Here is a 12198-nt window from a genome sequence, read left to right as displayed (position 1 = left end):
GACAGCAAGCAGCGAAAGCAAAAAGCAGTCACTAAGTGCTAGACTCTGATACACAGTAAGGCAAGCAAGCCCCATAGCAAACACCGAAACGCGATGATTAATAGCTAAACAGCAATAACAGCTATAAATTAGAAATAACACATTCCAATCAAATCCGCCATTATCTTGAACCCTTCGAGCCCCACGTTTGGTGCCAAAAAAGGACTGTCATGGTTTAACCCCAGCTGGTAACTAAGTACCACACAGTCGCTCGCTCACTTTGCCCTCACCCGGAGCGATGGGAAGGAGAATTGGAAAGGAATGTAAAACTCAAGGGTGGAGAGAAGAACAATTTAACAAGAAAAGCAAAAGCCATACACACAAGCAAAGCAAAGCAAGGAATTCGTTCACCACTTCCCCTGGGCAGGCAGGTGTTCAGCCATCCCAGGGAAGCAGGGCTCCATCAGTGTAATGGTTACTTGGGAAGACAAACACCGTAATGCTGAATGTCCCCCGCTTCCTTCTTCTTCCCCCAGTTTATACACTCAGCATGACATCATATGGTGTGGAATATCCCTTTGGCTAGTTGGGGTCAGCTGTCCTGGCTGTGTCCCCTCCCAGCTTCCCGTGCCCCTCCAGCCCTCTCGCTGGCAGGGCCCAAGGAATGGAAAAGTCCTTGACTTGGTATAAACATCACCCAGCAACGCCAAAACCATCAGTGTGCTATCAACATTGTTCTCACACCAAATCCAAATCACAGCGCTGCACCAGCTACTAAGAAGAAAATTGACTATCCCAGCTGAAACCAGAACAGCCTCGTAAGAGTAGAACTGTAGTCCAGAAAGATCATATCTTCTGTAGCTTTCTGGAAAAGGGTGCCATTAATCGAGGTGCAAAAATGTCTTCTGATAGAGTCCCACCTCATAAAATAGCCTAACACCACAATCAGTCTCAGAAGAAAAAATATTCAGTCCTTTGTTCTCTTTGACTAATCCAATATCTCTGTCTGATGTGGAAAGTCCCATGCAAAGTAATTGCTAAATATTAGCTATGCTTTAGAGATACTGCATATAGTGTTTTAAAGAGCTATAGTCTTATACAGACCACACTGTTGTTTGACAGCCTACTGGGGAGAAAATAAAGAATTGAAATTACCTGTTTTGTTGGATGTTATGAGTTTCTAAAAAACATTTTCATAGCGTGAGTGAAGTATCACAATGCAAGATTCTGCAACTCTGCATGGTACCCAGGGATTAAAAATGCATAGCAGAACCATCTTATATACACAGGATAATCATTAATCAATTCTATGCAAATTAAGTATAATTTCTTGTAAATGTATGTGGAGACTATTCAAAAGCAGAATTGTATTATAAATAATGTGGAGGTCTGAGAATGGGCAAAGATACTTTCAACACTACACATAACACAGAATAAGATATGAAGAAAAAAGTAAGAACCTAACTTTAAGGTATTTTTTAATCGTTGTGATTGAGTGGATTCTAACTGAAATTTGTGTATGCTTGTAATATTTGAGGTTATACTGATACTCCTACTTCATTAGAGGCCCTTTAATTTTTATTTTGAAGTAATCTGAGAAACAGTTCCTAGTGAGAGAAAGGTATGCAATATATTCTCTCTTTGGCAACAATCACAAGAGCATGATATCTGACTGGGTGTGCAATGTATGTGGACTGCTGAGGCAAGCAGCAGGTGTAGAACTCATACTTGCCATTTGAAGTGCTGACTTTGCCTAGTGAAGGTATCGTAGAGGACATGATGTGAGGATGGGACTTGCAAATCAGCACCATAAATTCCTAGGAAACCAGGCTTCATAAATTCTGCTGCTCAGAAAATTTTGTTATGTGAATATGTGTTTGATGAAGCAAGTTCTATTATCTGGGAAGAGAGGAGGACAAAGAAACTGTAATTGAAATAAGTATCAGAAAAAGAAGGCAGAGTCAAACAGAAAAATCAACACATTAAAAAGCCAGTGTGTACTGATACCAGCCAAGCTTTCATTTCTTTTTCACAAACATCCAAAGAGAATTAAACAGCCATTGCAATAGATCTCCTACAGTTGATCAACAGCAGAAAGAAGAAGCTGCAGATTTCCAGATACTCACTTGTACACAATGTTATGCTGTTACCCTTAGATATAGTTGAGATGGGGTAGGGCTCAGTTCAGGATCCCCCAGGGAAAGCGAGTATCCCTGAGCCAGGATACTTTTGGGCTTGTCCATGGACATGTGTTGCTGTGAGAAGTCTTGGAGAAATCTCAGATGACAGAGACTAGTTTTCAATTATTTTTTTTAACATCTTTTACATTTGTACCTGCCTTGCCAAATTTATAAGCAATCCTTTGTTGCCTTAAGCCTTTGTTAGATATAATTTGTTGGTTTTATGCTTCTGCTGTTTAAAAAGAACTACAGCACATTCAATAAACTAGTGGTGGGGCAGGAAACTGGCAAATCAGCTGAAGCCAGAATAAACACTTGGTCTTTACTCTCTATGGTAATTTATTGTGTTGGGAGACCTGCTGTTATTGAGCTGTGTGCTCAAGACTGTGGACAATGGCATCAGATATTTTTTTTAATCAGTTATCAGGCTAACCAATTATAAGTGTGTTGAATCCAGCAGAGGGAAATAGCAATTCCAGCATTTTAAGAAGCAGATAGACGCCTTCTCTGCAGCCTTGCATTGGACTGGTCACCTCAGTCCCAAGAGGACAAACAGTCAGGAATAAGTGCAGAAAGGAGCTATTCTGATCAACAGTTGAAAGTGGGTAAGTTCTCTTCTGAGAAGAGTCTAAAAATGCTTGTGTTGCCTAGTCTGGTAAAAGAAAAGGCTGAAAGGGGAACAACTTCTCTCTGTAAGTAAGTTCACTGAACATTTCCATAAGAACATTTCCAACTTTCACAAGGTTAGAGCTTGGAACAGTTTCTTGGTAAGATTAATGGAATAAAAATGTGGTTAGTTTTAATAAAGGATATGATAATTTAAGAAAGAAATTACTTAACAAGACTACCTGCTATAGCAGTGAAAAGTACTCTGGTAATCTATCTGGATTACTAGTGATCTGAAGATTGTGTATAAATATTAGCTGCTGAGGATATTTTAGAGCATATTTTTCTTGTAAAGTATATTATTGATATCCTCTCAACCTTTTTTTGTAAGGTTTTGTAGGACGAAAATCAAACCATACCCCCATAAGAGAAAAAAATCTTCTGACAGTACTTTGAAATAGTACTGCCAAAAGGGGAATAAAACCTGGTGAAAGGAGAAAAAAAACTCACTTGATTTCATAAAGAATCTTTCTGATTTCTACTGGCCATGGGTTTAATTTGTAAGCGTATCGCCACAAAATGCCCAGCAGAGCTACACACACACTAGACAGCTCAAAGATCTGGCACAATTCTGAACATAGTAAGATTAATGAATGAATGCATACATCCACAGTACCAACTTCAGCCCAAGAAATTAGTTGTTAAAAAGGAAAATGTCAAGAATATTTTAGATTTTGTAAGACAAAATTAATTCACTTTCATTGTACACAAGACTGATCTGTAACAAACTTACATAGCATACTATAGGACATAAGTGAATCATAATGTTATACAGCAAACAAGCAGCTAACCAACCAATCAGTAGTTTGTGTGATTCTGTTTTCCTGATTTTTTGCTGAAAATAAACTTTTCTACAGTTCTTTGTTTTCCCTGAAAAACAGCATGAAATTTGCAGGGGTTTTCTGTTATTGGGAGGAAAACCATATAAAGCCAAGGTGTTCAAAATCACCCATATGTCAGGAGACAGGGAGGATCTCTGAGATTATGTGTAAAGATAAAATCAGATAAAATCACTCCAATAAAAAGTGTAAAGCTGTTGAGAACATACAGGTACCGTTTGTCCAGAATATACAGGTACAGGGTTTTCTATTACTTTTTCTTTAAACTGCTGATTGTCAGTTGCAGAGCTAATGATCAGTTTTCCAGGAAAGACAGTGGGAGACAGAGATCACAGCTGGCTGTATGTGTGCTGTGGATTTAACACCACCAGGCTGTGACAGGCAGAACACCAACTTTTGCCTTCTGGTGTATTTTACTTGGTAGAACAAACTATAGATAGAACAACGGACCTGAAAACCACATTGGAGAGCAACTGACCACACACGTGACCTATTTCACAATTTGTTCCCTAACCATCCTGTTCCCAAAGCAAAACAGGATGCTGTCATTCAGGCAATTCTTTGCACTTACACAGTGAATGCATGAGACAAAACTACCTATGATCACATCAGGAAATCATGTACCACTCTGTTCTCATTCAAGGCATTTATGTCTATGGAATTCAGTCAGGAAAAAAAATATCTTTCAGATCTTATGTAAGAAATGCACCTTTGAGCTTGTTGTTTCAGTACAAGTATTCAATATATGGGTATGTGCAGCTGTAAAGACATGTGCAGGCCCACAAGTATACAGAATGGATTGTGGAAAAACAATCATTCTTGGCCTGATGATCCTAATTAGAGTCATCTACTCTCTCTATAACCATCTGCTGAATAAAAAGGGAAGATGAACATGAGAAAATTGCAAGTCAGATGCACAAATCGCTAGTTCCTCCTGCTGTCTGGAAGGGAAGCAAGGTGTTAAGGAATATCAGGAGAGTGGCCACCTCCTCCAGCTAAGGCGCTGCCTTCAACAGCACCCATATGTAGGGCTCACGTAAAATACAGACAACCAAGTCCCCTGCTCTTGGGCTGGCAGAGGTGGGAGGTCACTAGTGCAGGCACACACATCACACTCTCTGGGTTCATAAGCACATGTGCATTCACAGATTCCCTGAGCACCAGCACGAACCTTCTGCCCACTCAGCAACCTTGCCTGCATCCCAGCCCCCCTTACCTACCCCACAGGTCTCCCACTCACCGGTTGGTCCAGCTAGAGGCTCACAGAGTCATCCCACAGACACCCCATGTTCACAAGTCCCATGGGTATAGCAGCGAACTTCTGCCTGCCTGATACTCCAGACCTGAGGCCCCCTTACTCATCAGCTGGTCCAACCTAAAGTTTGCTGGTGAGCACACACACACAACCCATGCGCACCCAGTTTGGGGGAGATACAGATACCCCCAGCAGCTGGTACCAGGCACCCAGTCTGTAACCCACAATCCCTTCTCCAGCCCCTCCTCCCTGTGAAGGACAGACTCTAGGGATCATGCACAGGGCTTAGTCAAACAAATGCACCAACCAGACCCATTTTACATCCGACTGCCCCCCTTTATACCTACCTTTTTGCCCACTCCTCTCTTTGTTCCTCCCTGTACCCCTTCTTCTCTGTGTCTCCCAGGGGATTGCACAGCTCTGCCCATTCCCACACCCCTCCCACTCCAGATCCCTGGTTTACAGTCCCAGCTGTTGCAAAGTCCAGGCTGAGCATCCCAGAAGTGGCACCAGTAGTTTCTTGATAGTTCATCAGTTAGTGTGGTTGGGTTTTGTCATTGTTTTGCCAGATATGTGTCTCTGTTTCTGGTTGCCCTTAGTTTCCCAATTGACAAGGTCCCTGATCAGATAACCTTGCTGGAATAAACTTTCCCACTCTTACTCAACTTCATCAATTAGTGTGACTGAGCAGGTTTGGTTCCCATCACTGCCTCCCTTAGCATTTGCCAGTCAGATTTGTGACCCTGTATGATTCCTTTTCTTCTTGAAGAAGGTCCTCGACCAGATGCCCTTAAAGGACCAGACACTTTCCTCCCACTTAACCTTACACAAGGGTCAGAGTATACATTGACAGAACTCCAGGAGAGAGAAAATAATTACATTTTCCATTTCCAAACTAAACTTTGTTGTTGTTGTTGTTATGGAGTGATCTTCACAATTGCTACTCTTTTAGTATAAACTGAAGGAAAAAACAGAGTGGCCTGAGGTGCCAAGTGCTATCATAGAAAAGCTTCAAGTCCAGCTGGGTGAAAGGGAACAACGTCCTAGTTTGCTTTTTTCCCCTCCATCAATTGTCTTAGATTGCAAATATGTGGTAGAAATATATATCGTTTGTGTGATAACTTCGGCCCGCTCTTTAGAATAATTCCATGTGTGCTGAGCTTACACAAGAAAGACAAGGTCCTTGCATCTTTTTAACAACTTCTGTTGGTAACTGCTGTAGCAAGGACTTGCAGAACTGGGAAGTGGAGAAAAAGATCAGAAAAACTATCACAGGTGCCACCCGTATTTACAGGAGGTTGGGCCAGCCGACAACATTACTTAAGACTGTCCAATAGAAAATTTGATCAGTTTCTCACCAGCTCTTGTTGTTAACACCCTGTTCCCAGCAAAGGTAGGCCACTTTGCCCGCACTTAATTAACGCAGAAGTTTGTTAACACAGAAGGAATTCTACTGATTCCTCTGTGAGGTTTGTTCAGCTCAACTCAACTTCATGGTGCAGATAAACAGCACTGAAAACAAAGAGTAATATTCAAGCTTTCAGCTGGAGAGATGCTGGATAATTTAATCTCAGAAAAGTATCTGGCTTATCTAGTCCAGTACAGTTCTTTAATCAGAACCAGAAATTAATTTGAAATAAGAAAAAGAAGAGGCATGATCTGAAAGTGTGGTTGATCTGTAGAGAATTTTGTTTTTCTGAGATACTCTATGCAAATGAAAACATCCATATGGGTCTGGCAATAATGAAGGAATGTTGGCATGCAGCTACTTTTGGTCAGGTTGCATTTTGGTCTGTTGAAGGAGGCTGATGATGCTCAGACACACTCTGGAATTTGTAGCAAGGACAGTGGAGAACAAGAAAGTTTAAAGAGCGTCCTTGGAGATGTGCTGTTTCCAGATATCGAAAAGATGTGAGGCATAGCATTGATCACCACTGGCCAGAAGAGGTGGCCAACTAGATTGCTGCCGCACTGCTACACTGCTGCCTGGTCTGTGAATAACTGGATAATAAATGTTAGCACTGCTATCAGTAAAAAACCAGAGCCCAGGACTCCCCTTGTCCCGAAGGAGCCTCATCACTGGCCTTCACAGCCAGGTTGCCTCTCTCCCTGGCCAGATGCAGCCTCAGCATGAGGAACGAGGAATGGGGAGTGCTGCCCTCACAAACCCTTCTAGAGGATAGATGTAGATGCCCTATTTCTGTCTGGATTGGAGCCTATTGTGGTTTAACCCTGGCTGGTAATTTAAGTACCTGTGTCCCCTCTCAATTTCTTACATCCCTCCAGCCCTCTGGCTGGCAAGGCCTGAGAAATGAGAAACCGAAAAGTCCTTGACTTGGTGTAAACATCACCCAGCAACAACCAAAACCATCAGTATGCCATCAACATTGTCCTCACACCAAATCCAAAACACAGGGCTGCACCAGCTACTCAGAAGAAAATTGACTCTATCCCAGCTGAAACCAGGACAAAGGCCCTCAGTCAACAACAAGAGTTTTGCTCAGGAAAATGTATAAAAAAAGGCTGCATGTTACAGGAGCTCCATGTGTGAACTTGTTTGGGTTTTGATCTCTCTACATAGGTGCACTTGTGCTAATTGAAATCTGTTGTTATTTCTTTTCTCTTCACTTTTTTTTTTGGCGATACAGAATGTACTTCAGCAGAAAGATAGGCAGAACTGAGAGAGAAGGTGTTTTAATTACTGTGACTGCAAAACTTCACTGCAGCTGGTGGACAGGACTGCAGTCCTGCATTGGGGACGTACACACTTTATAACTGAAACAGCAGGAACTACTGCTCAAACACAGGCCACTACGCAAGTCAGGAGCTGAGCTTTGTGAACGTGGTAGCAATGGACATGAGGCTATGAGCTGACAGCCCTGCAGAAACAGTACTCAGAAGTATTTGGGGAACACAAAGGAAAATTAGAAAAAAACAACCCCAAACTATGAACAGAAGAAAGACTTGGCAGGAAAAAAATCAAAGAACAGGAACATTTTAGGAAGAACACTGCTTTGGAAAAAGCTTGAAGATATTAGAAAAGATATTTCTTCTAATTGTTTATTTCTTACAATGTTTAGGTTTTGCAAGAAAAGAAACCATGGCTCAGTCTCAATTTTTGCTCCTAAAGGAAAACAAAATCCCAAGTTAGAATCAAAAGGAATAATATGTTCAGAAAATAACAGCTGATATGAGATAAACAATGAAGACCTAAGGTAGCCCTTCATACACAGTGGATCTTGTTCATATAAAGTGAATGTGAACTTTGCTTTTACTTTATGGATCAAGGTTGAAGTCTTTATTTTCATATTGGTGTCAAAACATAAGTAACATGGTAAGAAGAAAAAATATTTTCTAAACATATACTTTCTTTTTCTCCTAATGCTATGTATTTTGAGCAAAATTTAATAATTTAAAACACGTAATGAAAACCCACTCAGATATTAAACCATGACATAAAAATGCCCAAGAAGAGACTCCCTTTCAAAGGTTGTTCTTTCTCAGTGCAGGTATGTTGGTCCAAGGCTGAAGTTTATCAGCAATTTTAGGCTGCAAAATGATTCCTCTACTTTCTGTTAACTTTTTTAGCTTCTGGATGGAAGCCAAAAATGCATCTGTCTTTTCTGATTATTTTTTTTTCTTGGCAGCCTACTACGTGCCGAGCTGTTCACCAGCCCAGCCTTGATACACTGCCCAGGCACTGGATACACCAGAATTTTGAAAAGGGGAGTGTGAGGCATTTGTGTTGTGCCTGAAAATGAATATGAACAAACACATGAATAAAGCTGTAGGTTACAGAAATGTGGAGTGGGTCTAAAAGGGAACCAGAAATAATTACTTCATTTTTAAAGGCAGGGATTTAGTTAGTCCCAGAGGACTGTGTTCGTGCCAAGTCTTTGAAGGATTTTGAACAAGGAGGAAGTAGGTATTTTTTTCTCAAGAGGTGAAAATGATAAACACTTGCCTTTCCAGTATGTTGCTGTTCTGAAAGATCAGTGGCTTGCCTGTAAAATAGAGTCAAGAACCTGAATGTTAACCTTTGTGCTGACCTTTCAAGTTATTGAGCTTTCTGCTGAAAAAACAAATGTTGGCTACTGTTATGCTTCAAAGCATAAAAAAGTAGATTATTAGATTTAATCATCTATCACAAAGTAGATTATTAAATTGCTCCCATATTTAAATGAGAGGTTGTGGCTGATGCCCTGAGAGCTGTGGTCTTGGTATTTGTTGTTTCCAAAAGGGAGGCAACCAGGTAGAATTTAATGATTGAAAACAACATACAGACTAACATGTATTTGCAGAAAAAAAAATGACACAAACATAGTAACTGTTCTTTTTCGCTCTGAACACACGACTGAGTGATCCAGATGGCAGCCAAAATGCTCCTCACAACCTGACCATAACAAAGGCTTTGCTATGTGAACATGTCTTAGGGGATAAACAGAAGTGGGTGGCTGGGGAGAGGGTCCTCTGCATTTTGCTACGTGTCTCTGTGTGGGTTGTGATGGCTGAGAAAAATGTCTGCATTCTTTTCCTTACGAGCTTCACGAATGCGTCAGACTTCCTGTTAATTTTCAGATCGGTGGCTGCCAGGCTTATGTACGATCTTCCAGACCAATAGAATTACAACCGAGTGAGACCAATAGAATTACAACTGAGTGAGCTGTAAAGAAACTGCTAGAGAACCAGCAAGCAGTACTGACACAGTAACGCCCCAGCCAGCCTCAGGTGCACAGTTTCAGAAGAATTAAGATAAAAACAGCTGGGAGTGTATTGACTAGAACACTCTTCTAGAGGCAAGAGTGCAGAACAGAAACTTTTATGGGATATCAAGAGCTGCCCAAACGTGTTGGTGAAAAAGCTAACTGGCTGGTATGACCTGTAAAAAGAGATAATGCTGCAGGCAGTAAAGGCAGGGGTGGGGGGGGTGGCTGGTTGGGGGTTTGGGGGTTTCTGCCTTGGTTGTGGGTTTTTTTCGCCAGAGATGAGGAATGTCAGCCACAGTGTGGTAAGAAAATTTAAGGGAGAAGACCTGTAGATCTGTTTGTTGGTTTCATGCTTTAGTCTTGCGTGCTTTGTAACTAGGTTGAGAGGATAAATGATGCCTTAATCTAGAGAAGTGGGTGGCAAGTCCCTCTGAACAGCTGTGTCAAAGGTTTATGTGGAAATCCCTAGGTGAGCCTGATTGCAAAGTGAATGGGTGACTGGTGACTGGGACCTTCAAAGTCAGAGACTTTGGGATCACATTCCGGGACAGGCACAGACATATCAAGGATTACAAGGGCTTTTGCTCATTAGCTATCATTTCACCTGACTTGATTTCCTCCTCCCTGTTGTGGTTCAGGCCGCACAGCACTGCTCCGTGAGCCCTCCAGCCTCCCGCCAGCTCCTCCACAGCTTCTGCCACATCCAGTCCCCGTGGTTTCCCCCTTCTGCTCCTAAAGCCCGTTGCTTTGACATGGTGTGTCTTACAGGAAGGGAAAGGGGAATTTAAGGCCCTCTTTTATCATTCATTAGCGGCTACAGTAAGCCTGTGGGAGATGCCTAAGGCTTGACTCCGGTGAAGGTACAGTTGGGAAGGCCTTCAGGAGCAAGGCTGGAGCAGCTAGCCCAGCCACCATGACAAGCACAGTACTCCCATTTTCATTTCCTCACGAAGCGTCTTTCCCTCACCCGTGACTCTTTCCCTGGGGCTGCTTTGCTGCTACACCCATTTGTTTAAGATCATTCTGCTAACCAGCCAGGCACAGCTAGGTACAAGTGCACAGAGAAGTCAGAACTGCCTCCTTTCTCAGCACTCAGACCCCACGAGTTAACCCCGCTTCCCCCTGCATTACCATGAAAGCCTATGAGTGCTACAGTGGTCTGTTGCCTTTAGTCTTAGAAGGACTTGTAAGCCCTGCTGTGCGATCTGCTGCTGCTGAAGGCGGCTGTGCGCTGAGTGCATCTGTACATGGCATTCTGCATTATCCTCCTGTGCCCCCAGAGGCATCTGCCAGATTGAGCCTGGAGAACTGTTTGTATGAGATACGATACTTCATGTGGGATTGAGGGAGTATTAAAAGCTGGAGTTCTAATGCTGTAGCATTGATAATATGTCTAGGTAGAAAAGAAATAGTCTTATTTAGAGAGTAAAGGAGGTAGCACAAAGAGTTAAAAAGGAAAGCACTGGCGTAAGATTTAGGAACCATTTCTGGTCCTGCTGCTGGCCTTGTCAATTGACTTTTTTACAGATGACATCCTCCAGCACTTCCTTAGTTTTCCCTTATTCTAATGAAAGGAACTAAAAGGTGCTATTGTTAGTACATATGTCATACTGTAACTATGGAAGAAAACACATTTGTATTTGAAAAGCAGTGAAAAGACCACTGAATTACATTTCTGTCAACAGCTAGTTGCCCTTTAAGTTTGCATTAAAAGAACACATGCAGGGAGAAATGGATGTAGCTACTTCACTAACTTGCATTTTTAACGTAAAATCTGCAAGTTAAGTGTTGAAGGACTGCTAAGTCTAACACAAAGGGCTTTACATCACATTTGACTGACTGCAGTGTCATTACTTTAATGACAAATGTTCTCAAGAAACATTTTCTATTCTCAAAACAGGGACTGGAAGACTAATAGGATCCCGTCTATATGGTCTTCTAAAGGGAAATGTATGTTTGGCTGGGATTACAGGAAGTCTATTTTATTTTTACTTCATATCACTTGCTTTCTGTTTTGAGTAAGACAAAATATTCTTAACATACTTAAAGACAATTCTACAAGAGAGCAGTAAAGTCAGTAGGTAAATTCATAGGTCTTCCATCCTACCAGTGAGATCAAAATGAACTTTGCAGGTCTGACCTTTTGCCTTGCTAGCTTCTCTTTAAATTTGGTTACATCAGTTCCATCCAAAGTCAAAATGAAACTTTGTATGGGAAGAGGTGGAGGCTATCAGCTGGATGTAGTTTACATTTAGGAAGTGTTATCATTGAGCTTATTGTTTGGGGTATATGCTTGTGGTGAGGATTTTTATTTAATTAAGGTCTTTGTACTACTTCTAGCAAAATTGTACCCAAATGACTGTATATCTTTATTTTATAAGAGGAAAAAAAGTTTTCAAATTTAGGGAAAAAATTTATTGAAAAAGCACTTCCTCTGTGTCAAACCATGACTTCAGAAGGACAGCATGTTTGTGAAGAAGAGGTGCAGCATGCTGCTTAGAGTAACAATATAGAATATTTTCTTGTTTTTCCTTCAAATCGAGTACAGTTGACAACGTGTATGTCAAATTGTT

The sequence above is a fragment of the Falco cherrug genome, chromosome 6 (assembly GCF_023634085.1).
Source record: "Falco cherrug isolate bFalChe1 chromosome 6, bFalChe1.pri, whole genome shotgun sequence".
NCBI classification, from domain to species: domain Eukaryota; kingdom Metazoa; phylum Chordata; class Aves; order Falconiformes; family Falconidae; genus Falco; species Falco cherrug.
This window is presented reverse-complemented; position numbering follows the sequence as displayed.